This window comes from Anopheles coustani, chromosome 2 (assembly GCF_943734705.1).
Source record: "Anopheles coustani chromosome 2, idAnoCousDA_361_x.2, whole genome shotgun sequence".
Taxonomy (NCBI): domain Eukaryota; kingdom Metazoa; phylum Arthropoda; class Insecta; order Diptera; family Culicidae; genus Anopheles; species Anopheles coustani.
The window spans coordinates 17,343,892-17,359,486 of NC_071289.1; positions in this window are offsets into that span (position 1 = coordinate 17,343,892).

The following is a 15,595-nucleotide window of genomic DNA, read 5'->3' on the forward strand; positions in this document are numbered from 1 at the left end:
ACCTGTACGGCAGTGATCGTGAGTTAATCAGCATGAGTTGGTATATTGTTGATATCAAGGCAGTCTCAAAAACATGTTCGAACGTCTAAACTCTGTGTATACTTAAAATATACTGTGAAGATATTTTGAGAAGTTCTAAATACGTTTCACGCATTTGAATGGTACAACCTCGAACCGTTGTGGATCCAGTTTCAAAAGCCCGAAAAGTCACTGTATTGGTTGATTGCTAAAACCAGTTCCACACAGATGTTATAATCCCATGTATTTTAGGGCAGGGGGAACGTTGTTGATGTTCGTGGATTTTTATAGGGGGCAGGAGGAATGCTAATCATGCTGCGGTTCTGCGGTATTATATCACGGCCCGTTCATTCCTTCCGCCAGTGTGTCATAAACATCCGATCGATCATGTCGCGTGTGTCTCGTACTAGAAGCATGGATGTTTTCATCGCAACGTTTTGTTACTCAAGAGTGTTGTTCCTAATCGTATTTACATTATGTATAAAATGTACCCTTATTGCTGGAATAGACGAGCCACAAACGTGTGGAAAACGGCAGGTTAACAACATATTCCTCATCGTTGGTGGCAAACGATCAAAGGAAGGGTCCTGGCCATGGCACGCTGCCTTATATCACGAATCCACATACGCATGCGGCGCATCCATTATCAATAAGAACACAATTCTCACCGGTAACTAGATTAACAAACCATTCAGTCTTATTTTCCTTTTCATTTTTGAGTTGAAACTTTCAATCTATTGTTTATTTCAGCTGCTCATTGCTTTTTTCCAAACGGTACTCGGACGACGGCGGATCTGGTCTCAGTGCATGTTGGAAAAGACCATCTGCAAAAAAGTAACAGTTACTTACAAGTGTTAAAGGCATCAAACATTATAATCCATCCTGGATTCAACATGGAAAAAGTAGACAATGACATCGGTATCGTTAAAGTATCGTTAAACATAGCCATGAATCAACACGTTCAACCTGTGTGCCTATGGAACTTAGACGACGATCAGAATCTCATTGTTGGACAAAATGGGACTGTGGTCGGTTTTGGTTATGATAAACGTAATCAGTTGTCAGAAACCCTTCAAGAAGCAACACTTCCTGTGGTCGATGTTTATGCGTGTATTGATACGTACGGAACTTCCATCACACGCAATATGTATTGTGCGGGCGGAAGAGGTGCTAGCCCATGCCACGGTGACAGTGGAGGAGGCATGTATTTTGAAGTGTTTGGCATTTGGTTTCTCCGCGGCTTGGTATCGTTCATTTCAGGAACATCAAGTGGTTCATGCGACACTTCCAAGTACGCGGTCTTCACCGATGTGAGCAAATATAGGGAGTGGATATTGAGCCACTTGGTATCCGTCAGCACGCCAACAACAATCAAGCCTGAATTGGTTGAAACTGAAAGAAAACAAATTACAAATCTCCCAGCTAAAACAAACCGAGATAATGGATTCCTGATGATAACTCATGCTGGTGGCATTTCACGCCTTTTGCCCGAAGGAAACAGCATAAGAGTTATCGATGCAGAGGATCCGAAAAGTTTAGATTACGACTGCATCGATGGTCGAATCTACTACACTGATAATCATACGAAACAGATTCTCAGCGCAAAATATGACGGGACGGACCAGCGGCCTTTTATAACCGAAGATTTAACCGAGCCATGGGGCATAGCAATCGACTGGATCGGGCGTCAGTTATACTGGTCTGACAGGTATAACGGTACGATTGAGGTCGCCAACTTGGACAATCCGACCCAGCGTAAAGTGGTGATCACCGATAATGTCTTTCTATGGTTTATCGCTCTTGACCTGCAACGAAGCAAGCTTTTCTTCATACATTGGTATTCAATTGTAGGCGCGAAGATCGAGTGGGCGAATCTTGATGGATCAGACCGCAAGGTGCTGATCGATTATCCGGAAGTGCGTTTTCCAAACGGACTCCTGGTTAACGATTCCACTGGCGAGCTTTGCTATACCGATTACGGCGCAGGTACACTCGAATGCATTGACCCATACAGAAAACAGACTCGCAGGATCCTCAGTGATCTTACCGACCCACATGGGTTGACCATAATGAATGATCGATTCTACTGGATCAATAGTAAAATGTAAGTTATACTGGCACTATGACTATAACTGCCTGCTGATGTCCTTTTTGTATTACTACAGGAATCAGATGGAAAGCAGCAACCTGTACGGTAGTGACCGTGAGTTTATCAGCATGAGTGATAAAGTTGGTTATATCAAGTCAGTATCCGACACATGTTCGAACATCTAAACTCAGTGTATACCAAAAATTATAATGCTATAGCTCTCTGTATACTTCCGACCTTCGGCCGATCTACTATAAGCTAAAGCTACAGCCAAGCGTAATAAAATGTGTATCCTACATTTGGGACGTTTTATATTATCATTTATTATTTCTTTTTTTAAAAGTTTCCAATCAACAGGGCCCCAACAGTTGATGTATAAAACGATTTCCGGTCATAGTAAGTGACTTATTATTAAACACAACAATGGTGTTCAGAAATGGTTGAGTTTACAGTTTTACCTATTTTTGAACGGATACCATATACTTGTTGTTTAGAAGCCTCTAACGCATTGATCATATTCACAACAGTGTAACGTTTTATTTCATCTTTGCTCTTATCGAAGCTTATGTTGTGACAAACATTTCCTTGAATATTCATCGTTTATGTATGCAATATTATGCCTTATAAAGGATCTATCACAGTTTTTAACCTCGTTATCGAATTTGAATGATGTGCAATGTATATTTTAGACTTTTGCCGGGTGTATCAAACGTTCGAAGGGTAGCGGGTCTCAGCGTTTCTCGGTTGATTGCAGATTCGTTTCTTGATGTTGCTTTTCTGTTAGTCATAGCCCTTCCGTTTCTGTTTTTTTTTTGTTTTTCGTTTTCAAGATCATAAGTTTTTTCATCCGTTTCGTCACAAACATTGTACCCTTGACCTTCGTACATTTTCGTCCGCCTCGTATCATTGCGTTCCCATTGAGTTAAACTAGGATCATTTTTGTAGAGGAAAACTCAGTTAATAAAACTAATTGTCGCGTTTTTACGACTTATTTTAGTCATACCTGTAAGCGTGTGTGTGTGTGAATTTAGCCCTTAATTTGTAACGGTAGATTTTCGTATTTTAAAAATGTAGAAGGTGGAAACTTGTCCGATGATTAACATATTTGGTTTCTGCCCGTAGCAGAAGATATTGAATGCATTGATGAAGAAAAGGGATGGAATCAGAAGATATCATGATCGTCGTTTGAGCAACGAAACCGGTTTCATTCCAGCAGAGAAGATGTTGAAGGCTTCTTGAAAGAAGAAGGATGACAACAGACAAACGTACGTGCGTAAAGAGCAGAATGAAATATTGCGAAGCTGTAAACGGTCAGTTGTGTTCGTACCCTTCTTTGGTGCGTTTCAGATACGTTAACAACGGAAGTCAGCTTGAAACGGTCGGAGAGAAATGACACGTTGGGGGAAAAATGTTTTAAATTCTAACTCATCCAAACAATCACGTTTTTTTACACTGCGTTTGATAATTTTTCTCACATTGGGTGTTATATTGCAACCAATTTGTGCTCAACCAAATCAACTTCAACAATGTGGAAAACGCCAAGTGAACAGCGAAACAGGAAAGACGGGTCGGGATTGGCCGTGGCTTGCTGCGATCTTCGATCAAGCGGGAAACAAAACTGAACACATCTGTGGAGGATCGATTGTTGGCGCGAATTCGGTTCTGACTGGTAATAAAACTTAATTTATTTTAGGTATGTGTTGGTGTTTTAAAATCTAACCCGATGTGTTTTCTAGCTGCTCGTTGCGTGTTTAACTCTATTGGAAATCAGATAACCGTGCACGTCGGTCAAGATAATTTGGGAAAGGGTGAAGAAAATATTCAAATGTTAAAGGTGACGAACATTATCATTCACCCTGAATTCGATTTAACGAGCAACGTAAATGATATCGCAATCGTCAAACTTTCATCCGACATCGTAATGGGACCAAACATCCAACCAGTTTGTCTATGGAACGCGAGTACCACTCTGAAGAACCAATTAGTTGGCATGAACGGAACGGTGGTGGGATTTGGAAGGACCGACAACGGTAATGTATCTGAAACACTTCGTGAGGTGACGCTCACCGTGGTCGACGACGTTACGTGCCTTGAGAACGATCGGCAAACGTACGAACCTCTCTTAACACCTCAAATGTACTGTGCGGGCCGAACGCTAGATGTTAATGCGTGTGACGGTGATAATGGAGACGGCATGTTTTTTGAGATCGACGGAGCGTGGTACATCCGCGGAATAACATCGTTCATCGCGACGACATCCAGCGGTATGTGCGACGGTTCCAAATATACCGTCTTTACTGACGTAAGCAAATACCGCGAATGGATAACGCGATTCGCCACCCCAAAGGCGTGGTTAAATAATTTAAAGCCATGTGAGGATGGATCGATCGAAAAAGAAACCATGTGCAACGTTGCACATCATTTCGACCACGGATTTATGTTGGTGGGCCTCGGTGAAGGTGTAACCCGTGTACCGTTGAACGGTGACCCAAGATCCCAGGTGGTAACGGCGCGAGGGTTGACGGCGCTGGCTCGGGACTGTGCCGAGGGTCGCATTTACTGGAGTGACATTGATGAAAACCAAATTCTCAGCGCAAAGTATGACGGGACGGACCGGAAGCCGCTCATCACCAAGAACTTAATCGTAGTATTCGGCATGGCAGTGGATTGGATCTCGCGTCGCCTGTATTGGACTGACGTGCTGCAGCGCACCGTTGAAGTGGCAAGTTTGGAGAATCCGGCCATCCGCACGGTGTTGATATCGAATCTGGAAAATCCTGAAACCATTGCCGTTGACGCCATCCACAGCAAGCTCTTTTGGTTGCACCGGAAACACGACCGGACGCGCTGGATCGAGTGGTCAAATCTGGATGGAACCGAGCGCCAACTATTTCTCGGCGATCGCACCCAGCTGAAACTTCCGACAATCTTTCAGGTGTCCATGGCCGGTGGAGAGCTTTACATTATCGACGAGTTCGTCAAGTTAATTTGCATCGATACGTACACCAAACGGGTCCGAACCATCGCCAGCCGGCTCATCAATCCATATGGGTTGGCCATGACGGAGAACCAGATCTACTGGACAGTGGCATTCACGTGAGTTACAAACACTTTTCGGACTTTTTGTATTCTTTATTTCATAATCCAATGTCTATTTTATTTTTCATCTAAACAGTAATCAGCTAGAGAGCGTTAGTGAGGACGGTTTGCGTGGTAGTCCGATCCAGTTTTCCAATTCCAGTCAACATGTGTTTGAAATAGCATCCGTTACCAGCAAGTGTCCTGTATTCTACAGCCCGTGTGCCGTCAACAATGGTAATTGCCCGAAGAACACAATTTGCCTCCTAAATCCACGAGCTCCAGCGGGTAAAAACCGTACCGTTTTAGTCTCATAAGGCTTAACCAATAACTTTGTTGAAGTAAACTAACCTTGACTAAAGATTGTAGCATTAAGAAGATTAATGTATTTTATTCATGAAGTAATGTCTTCATGATTTCGCTTTAGCCTCAATAAAGGAATATACTTATCAAATTATTCAATGGTTACAACTCAAAGTTGTCGTCTATACGAATATTCAAGCATTCATTGTGTCCAGTTCTATTGAAGCCTACCTATCTCATGGTATAGTTAAGAACCAGTTTCCATCAATCCAACACCGTACGCACCATCGGAATCAATCTCAGTCACTTGAACCGGTTTGCCTTTCAAGGGATCCAACCGGGGGTTTTCTTCAGAAGCCCGCGCGAACAAGCCTCTCTCTGTATGGCCTCGAGGGCGATGGGCAGCTCTATCAGGTTTATCGCTTACCGCCGATAACCGGTACCAAGCCGTGAAGAACGTCAGCCTGCAGCATCGTCAGAAAACGAACTCCAACGATGCTGGGTGCTTCTCGAGGGTTGACTGACGGATTGCCTCTTATGAGGGTCTTGAAGCATGATCATTCTTTACATACTCGGACCAGCCGCACGCCGGAGCGCCGGTTTGATTGCGGGGGACGCAAATGGATGCAAGATAAACGACACGCCCGGTATCTCCTGATGCCGGATTTTCCACGGCTTCGGAACGAGGCAGCAGATGTTTGCCTCCGCGTGTGTGTGTGTCTTCATTTCCTGGGCTCGATGGCGTCCGGTGCCGGTCCTGCCACGAGTTGAGGCACAATTGAAAGGGCTTACACCAGTGACTGATGGACCGTGCTTCACGTGGACTACAATCGGGACGGATCTTTCATTTCTTTCATGGCTCGACAAGATTCTTTCGATTAGTGGCTCGGCCCGTTTGGGTCCATCAGCAACAACAATGGAAGCAAAAAACTCTCCCAACTCAAGGAATGAGGAAAAAATAAGCAATGTGTGAATAGCAATAAAATCACGAAACTGCACATCACTTCATCCTCCCTTCATCAACGACTCCCTCTCGGTCTAATGATTATTACCGTTTGAAGTGAAATCCGGAGCTGAACCAAATGCTTCTCATTGACGTATTAATAATGGTACCATCAGCAAGCGTTGGCCTTTCAACGCTCCATCAACATCAAATGATGTTGTTTTGTTTTGTGTTCTGTTTATTTGTCTTCGGCGGTTTTGTTCGTCGTTTATTGCTGCGGTTGATTTCGCCTTATTTGAATGAACCAAATAACAAAAGCTTAACGTTGGTATCCGGTAGAAGTTTGAACAAAAAAAAAAGAAACTCGTATCAAACTCTGGGAAAGTTTTTAATTTAGTTAAATATTTCGGTTGTTTGATATTTTATTTGGAACAAGTGCGTTCTGAAATGCAATTAAAATACATCTGTCTGTTTTATCGCTCGTCAATCAGTATTTTAACGATATTTTTAAAAAATCTCAAGAATGCACAAACGTTCATTATTTTAGATTTCTACCATTTACATTTCCAAAAACAGTTTGAAGTTGAAACATTATTTACAAAAATAGTTTATAGTCGAAACATTCTCATGTTTCTTGAGAAAACAACGATACCTAAACATTTATGCATTGTAGCACAGCCTAAACAAATTTTCTCCAGCAAATATCTCTCCGTAGTTTACAGCCCCTAGAGAATTTTTCTTTAGTACATGTAAACTCAACGTGGAAGCAACGGAAATAACTCGCAACTAACTCTTCTTCTCTTACATTTCCTCTTACCAGCTTCTGCACGCTTCCTTAAAAGTAATAAAGTTAATTGTTGCCTTCGAGAGATTCACCGCGGGACGCGTTGTTGCTGCTAATTAGCTCCAGTCGATGGTTTGCCGGAAGGATTAAAACCGCCAATATTTTTAATCCTCTCAACGAACCGCGCTCTACTTTCCACCCCGACGGCAGCGGGGTTGGTCTTCGGGAAACTTTTCAACTCAGCGAAACATTTGCATTGGTTTACCATGTTTAACTTTTCCCTCAAATTGCCTACCCCCGACAGGGCGTAACCCTTAGGGATGGAACAGGGTGATCGATGGCGAGCAGCGTAACGAACCTACCATCGAGAGCTCACTTTTTCGGAAGCAATTCCTGTTCGGTACGATCCCGTAGGATTTGAAAGCAACTGCGTGCACTGGGAAGGGGTGAATGTTAAAAGTCTCTTAAATCAGGAAGAATCTTTTCCGAGAGTGTAAATTAAGTCAACTTGTTTTGAAGCCTAAATATTCATAACACTTTAATCACTTAAATACCCTTTGATTTAAACTTTCCAAGTGGCTCAAGCGTGCATTTGTCTCTGGATATTGCGTTTGTTTTTGGAAGGAATGGATACGCATGCATACAAAAGCTCGTTCTGATTTTCTATTCTTGGCAATTTAAATAAAAAGATAGAACTTTTTTTTTAGATAGAACAAGTTTTTCTAAAACTAGTATTGTTATTTATCATAATGAAAAACAGGTCAGGCCAGCTTGAGCCGGTTAACTGCTTCTATTATTTGTTCAGTGTTTTGTTGTCTATTTATTTTACTTAGTAACTGACTGTTGGTGCTTTAGTATTTCCAAACAAGAAATCTAATTTTCTTTGATTCCATTTTTCATTTAAAATCAGTTTTGTTATTAGATTTGAAACCCAAAATACAACACCTTCAGCTTTCTCCGAAGTTGAATCTACCGGAAAACCGATCAGGAAACTTCCCGGGCCAGATTCATGGCATCACAAGTGATTGATTACTCTTCTGAACATTTTGAGCACTTCTTTTCATTACCCTGTTCGTAATTTTGGCGGGTTTAGCAAACCTTTCTTGCGTAATTGAATACTGCCACTGGCTGTCCAGTCGCTGTCGTCGTAGATTGATTAAATTTCGTGGCCGTGGGATGCGGTTTTGATGCAGCGTTCTATAAAAAGAAGGAAAAAAAGCCGGGAAACGACACGTGTGCAAGCTTGGTATGCAGGATCCTTTGCTTTCTCCCACGCAACACCAACGCCGGGGGGATTAACGGCCAAAGCGGGGTAAGATTAATTTTACATCACATGACTCTGGCTGTTGGTGGTTGGCAACTTTTCATGGGAGTCATATTTTTCACCTACAACGTCTGCGAGGTCGTACCTTCCAACGGCCCTCCAAAGGACGTCACTTCACGAGCAATCAGCAAGCCAGCGAGTCGTGCCAAAGCTTAATCCCGGTTGACAAACGGCATCTGAAGAGCTGACCGTAACAATTAGTCTCAACGGGCAACCGGATGGCTAACTCACAAAGAAAAGAAAAAAAACTAGCACGCATGTGAAGGCACCATCCGTAGCATGGAAAGGAAAAGTGAAAACCGTTTCAAAACAGTTTCTCCATGGCCAGTGCCTTAACGGCAAAGCAGCGAATAAAGGAAAGCCAAAAAATTAAGAATACTAACGCCCTACACATGACATGAACGATCATCAAAGGCAAAGCTGCTTATGCATAAATCAGCACATCAAAAGAGCATTATGAATGCTCACCCGTCTGCAAAGTTTTTTTTTGCGTGAAGAAACCTTCATTGCGCTCGAAATTTCTTTTACAGAAAAAAAGGAGACCCAGAGAAAAAAAATGAAAATCTTGATGAGAATCGTCTCCTAAAGCTAACACCCACTCATGCATTCATGCTTATTCGCCAAAAGTGCCGGTGGAAGTAAATTCGAAAAGGCCGTCGGTTTGTCTGCGAAGACAGTGGCTGCCTTTTCATGACTGTTTTCATGAGTTTTCATTCGTGAAATTTCCTCTCGCCATGTTGGTTTCCAGCCCGAAAGTGTCGTACCGGGAAATTATGCTTTTGCATGACTGTTTAATTTACTTTCACTGTCAGCGTTTGAAAAAAAAATTGAATGGGAGGGAAAAAAGAAAAAACATGAACGTAATAATCCGGAAAAGCTTACCATTGACGAGATAACTCACTCACGGATGAATTAATATGAACTTTTTGGCAGACATGTAGAGTGTTTCGGATCGGTTTGACCCAACTGTTGCCACATTATGATGTTCAGCGTGACGGACGATGGATGAAGCGGCTGTTTTTGTAAATCATGCCACACGAAGAAAGAGAGAAAGATCCAATTTTCCGATATGATCCATTCCGGTTTTATTATTGACGTTAAATGTGTTCCGGAAGTTGGCTTCCGGCTGCCAGCGAGACGGGTACTTTTCATCTGCTCTGCTTGACAGATTAATCCATCAACGATCAATCAGGCGACATTTGTAAATAAAGTTTATCTTTACAGCAATCTTTGGCACCGAGCATCGCATCAACTGCAAACGACAACACATGGCAGGAGGATCGTGCAAGTAGAAATGTATTTTTATTTTATTCCATTTTGTTCTACCGATGCTTATTTCGATAACTCGTCCACCCCAGATCAGGGAAGCCACGGCAGAGAGTGTCTTGGTGTTTGCTGTATTTGACAGGAGTAGCAAAAAATTAAACTCCAACCAGTAACGCAACGGAGGATGCCATGTCGAACATCTACCCCGTCATGAGTTGTGTGTCGAATAAATTTCTCGCATCGGATTTTGGTTTGGACTTTTTGGCTCTCGCTTTGACGCGACATCAAACTCGAGCACGTTTCGATTTGTTTCCTTCTCGAAGCAGAAAATTTAACCCGATTGATTGATAGCTTTTCATATATTCCACGTACCGGCGGGGTGATGGAGGAATTTTACGACGTGGAGACAGAACTGGAAAGCTCGACTTTGCCGAGCCTTCAACGAACGATTCTTATAAATTGTCTGCTTATTTTGCCGGGCTTAAGCAACAAAGTCAAGAAAAAGAACTTCTCACCCGAAGTGATTTCATTCGGGTGACTGAGTACGATAACTTCACGACCGAGCCGTATATTTCATATACAATTTATGCATACACATATCAGTTTCTCACAAAAAATAAATAAAACCACCCGATCGGCTGCGAAGCGGTTCTTAATCAGGTGTGGAAAAATAAAGAGCCGAAATCGAATCGAGCTTACAAAAGAAAAGGAAAACAAAAAATACCGAATCGATCACTTGCGAAATTGAAATACTATTTTCCCGCAACCTTTCGCCACATTCGCACATGGTGCTCCCCGTTTAGGCGTTTTATGCGTTCCATTTCGTGTCACAAAACCGATCGAAAGGATCGAAGCTGTCACAGTCGACGGCGAAAGGTTAGCGAACTGTCTTAAGGAAGCGTCAAGTGAAGACAGAGATTCGATTTCGACATTTTGTCGAGTGTGCAAATGAGAGAAAGCAGTTCATTATTCACCGTCGTTTGCCGAAGACGAAGAGTATTTTCCCGCCTTTGGTACAACGAGTCGTTTTCCATCGGGGTTGTTTTGCAGAATTGATTCATTGCAGTGATAGACTTTCATGCTCTCCGAACGAATTGTAGAGACAGACATTTTGTACGAAAAAAAATATGTATGAACGATTGTTTCCCAATGAAAAGATTTTCATATTTATAGATACAATTTATTGGAACTGGAATTATTTATAGGCACGTTATTGGAAAAGAAAATGCTCAATCAGTCATGGAATGAATATTCTTTAGACATAGTTTAGAAAGAAAATAACCTCTGAATAGAATAGACAAATGAACTCTTATTGACTAAAATACGATTACTTTTACTGTTACTTTTTCAATGCTTTATTAATTAAAATTAACATGCTAATCAATTGATTGTTTCCATTTCTTTTCTTGTTCAAATGGATGAGTTTTGTTTCATAAACTTTTTAAAACTTGTGCTAATTTCTTTCCAATCTTCGTTGATTTTTTCTCGTTCTCCAAATTCTCTCATTAAATCTCACTGGATGAAAAAAAAACGTTACATTGTTAAACAGCACCAATTACAAACCGGCGCCCTTCTAGTCCAATGCAAATGGCAGCAGATAAAGCCAAATGAGTCGAAGCATGGAAACATGTTTTGCGCATTTTTTAAACCCCAAGTCATTAGTGCTGAAGCTAAAACGAACCTCAAGACGAAAGGCGTAAGGAAAGAGATTTTTTCCCTTCGGAAAGATTACGAAAGCGTTTCGCTCATTTAGCGCACCAAACCGACCACCCGACAGCCAGGTGCAAATACACACACACTTACACAGAGAGACACAGGTGAAACGATCCTTGCGCCTTGGAGCCGTCGAAATGGTGGCGGAATTTAATTAAGCGCTAGGTGCTCGATTAATGAGGAATTCTACCGGATGGTTGCAAATTTTTCGTTCCCGCTGTCGATGCGACTGGCTGGCAGGCCAAAATGCAGAGCATCGGCGGAATGTCAAGGCTGGCGCGAAGTTTATGCTACCAGGCGTGCCGTAATTGAACAATTCATTACGAATCTTATTTTGCGCCCGAGCTGCCGGCGCACAAGCGTAAGGTTTTTCTATGTTTTCTTCAACTTTTTTTAAGCCTCGTTCAAGCAAACAAATTGTGGAGGTTCGTTCTATGAACGAGTTGGAAGGTGTTCCGGTGTTTATTCAGTTAAATGTTTAAATAAATGCAACGCGAGTTCATTAGAATGTTAAATAACCCAAAAGAGCCAGCCACCGGGGGTACTTTTCTAAATTGATCAATCACCATCTTGTTCGGATTATGGAAAGCCTTCCCATTCGCCCCGGCAGAAGCGTGAAGCGGACCTTAAACTACGAAAAGTAGCGATTTGAATTTTATTTCAATATCATTTGCCCCTAAACCCATTCCGAAGCAGCTTTCTCTAAACATTATAATCGCCCCCTAGCTAAGCCCATCTTCATCGACCTGTCCTCCTAATGAACTACGGGCGAAGGAGGTACAAAGTTTCGCTTTACGGAAATTCGGTGCGAAAAGCCCCTCGCACAACGCGTGTCCGTCCCGGGACCGGTTTTCCGAATCTTAAAGCGGATTAGTCGTCCGAACGGAATAACTTTTTCTCAGGAAGGGGTTTTCCACTGTGGGGGGCGGGGAAAAAGTTTGCCAATCTTCACCCCTTTTCTTCGTAGCTCAGCTGGCCAACGTGCGATCCATCTCCGCCGGCTGTCATAAACCCGTCACCGAGGTTATGCTCGGCGTGATTGACTGAACTGGACCGGGCGGAAGGATTTGCTGTCCGTCCGAAACCAGTCGCCATAATCTTCATCACCAGCAAGAACCGGCTCCGCCCTGCGAAGGGCTTAGATGTGGAGATGCTAAGCGGATCAGCAGCCGATTCAAATGAGACTCAATAAATTCATCAGTTTTACACCCGTCTGACAGTTTATCGTTTTTTTGCTTTTCTTTTCATTCTGTACAAATTTCTAGCATAGGCAATTAAAAAGATAAACTGCTGATTGAGGCTACGATGAATATGAATTGTATCATTAAAATCAGTTAACATGAGTAATTGAATTGTTTTTTGTGTAGGGATGCTTTTTTTATGTTTAAAATATGTTAATATTGTTTTAATATTTTGATATTCACTTAAACTAGTCAATCAAATTTCGTGTTCGTTTGAATCGTTTCTCGCTTTTTAAAATCGAACGTATGTTATATAACGAATTTTAAAAATCTCCATTTCACACACAGCTCATTAAAATGAACTTTAAAAATGTTTAAGGTATCGATGGTAAGTTTTATTCAAAATAATCGTCAACCATCGAAACAAAATATTACATCATTTCTAAGTTATCCCTGATAGTTTTCTGCCATATCGAGCGTATGAAATAACGCGTCAACATCGCCACAATGCCAGGGCGTAGTTGCATTCCCAGGATTACAATTAATTAATTCCAGGATCAGTTTATTAACGCCACCCGCTTCATCTCGCGTCCGCATGACGGTAGCTGCTGGAAAAGTCATATCGGAAAAAGGTTGCTTCTACCTTTTCCCATTCAACCATTCGACCCTCGGTTGGATCCAACCTCACACTGTGGGTTACACTGTCGCTGACAAACTGAATCGAATTAACGAACCCAGCTGCACGAGAGATAGAGGGAAAGTGTCCTCCGTTGGCCTTCATCACGCAACCTAGCCTCCTTTTGTGGCCGTTTTTGGTGAGTTGAGTAAAAAAACACGATAACCAGGGGTTTAAATGAGAGAAGTGTATCGCTACTGCCAGGTGTACTAGAAGTGGAAAATAATGACGGTAAAAATACCTAGCCCAACGCAGGCTTCACGGTAGCACTGCGAATGGACTGACTTTAATTATGCATTCAACAAGACAGCTTGTCCACACACCGCTCCACCCCCGCTTCCACTCTAGAGCAGCATAAAAACAATGGAAACATCAACCCGAAAAGAAACTTTCCCCCGTGCACCCTTAAGTGCCGGCCGACAATACCGAAGAAAGATGCACTCAGGGAGGCATTGTCGCTGGAAAGAAAGGGAACGGGTGAAAGTAAAAAGAAAGAAAATCTTCGCAAAACTTTTCCGCCACAGTTTTCACACCGAAAGGCGGCTACCCGGTTCGTTACTGTCGAGTTCAGTCGCACTTAGAGTCAGTTACTTCGGCGTAACACGGGACGGTAAGTTGTCACGCGGGGGGACACAATAGGCTGGGTGGCGATTTTCCATGATTTATGACACCGAGGACGTCACCAGACACCAGGCTGCGAGTCTGCTGGAACAACAGAAAGTGAAGCTTTTCTCAATCTGAGACGAAAGCTGCCGGATGGGTTGAGGGTTTTAGGGAAAAAAACAAAATCATAATGTAAAAGTGTTGTTTTCAGGGATGCTCCCCATTTTTTACAATCAGTTTCGGATGCATCACTCGGAAATAAGTTTCCCGAATTCATTTCCTTGTTTTATATTTTTTTCCGATGACTTTTAAACCAACAAACTGTACAGGTTGTACGGGAGGTACATTGTTTGAAATTTTTCCAATGTTTTGGCTGATTCGTGTTGCGTTTTCGCTTTGTAAAAGACGGAATATAGATGTTTTTTTTTCATTTCGTTGGGTTGTCCTTACCTAATAAAGAATCTAGTACACGTTATATGACATGGTTCAGCTTACATTGCACTACTGCACTGTCCTAGCCGTCGACGCACTCAATGTTTCTGTTTTACAGTATAAAGATATAGGAAAAAACTACGCCGGTTGCATAAATGCACCCGTCAGGAACATCGTCTTTCTTAGTTTGCTCTCATAAATGAATTATGCACAGAGAAGAGCTTTTTATCTAAAACAAAAACAAAACGATCTTAACCTTTTATGTGGAAAAGAATACCTGAATAATAAAAAATTAATTATAGCTATGGATGATTCTTTCGCCTTCCCAAAAGATCCCGTCCATCAACAAACCGACTTTAATTTATTTTCTTAGATTTTTTATACGTTTCCAACTTTAACCCTATGAAAAGTAAAAAACCAGCGCTAGACTCATTTCGAAATAATTTATCATCGAGTGGTTTCGCGGAACGAGTCCGCCACCATTGATCCTCCATTTTCTTCCATGGGCCCCGGTTTGGCTGCATGTTTATTCGGTTCTTTCTGTGTGTTCTTTTATTTTCCACTCCTTTGTTTGTCTTCAGCCCCATTCGATGGCACACAAACCTTCTCGAGTGAGCAACTTAGTTGCGCTCTCGTTTCGCCTTCCGCCACCATGCATCACGCCGCGGTGTGTTCCCTTGTTTGTTTAATTTTCTTTGTGATAAAACTCGTTCCATTCTACTTTACCCTTTTTCGATGCTCTTTTTTATGCAACCCCACAGCTCCTACCGCCAATCGGTTCGAAACAATTGCAAATTCAAATAGCGTTGTTTTTCTTCAGGAATTTATATTTACCCTTTCGTCGGGCTCGATTCACTGTTCTTGTTCTCTTGGGTTACTTCTTTTTTTATCCTTTTTAATGGTATCTAAGTGGTATTTCTTTCCACGCGAAATGACGGCTATTAAAAGTTTGAGGTGCCATGATTCCATTAATTACGTCAGCCAAAAAAGTTTCATTTACGCTTCAACACGATTTTCAAAAAATATATATCGGGAATTTCAAAGACAAAATTCTATACAATACATTCAAAATGAACATCATTGAAACGGTTGATTGGAAAACAAAACATTTTTTTTCTCGCGACTTTTGGTACCACGCAACAAGTACGTTGTTTTTGAAGTTGTTAATTGAAACAAAATTTGAGA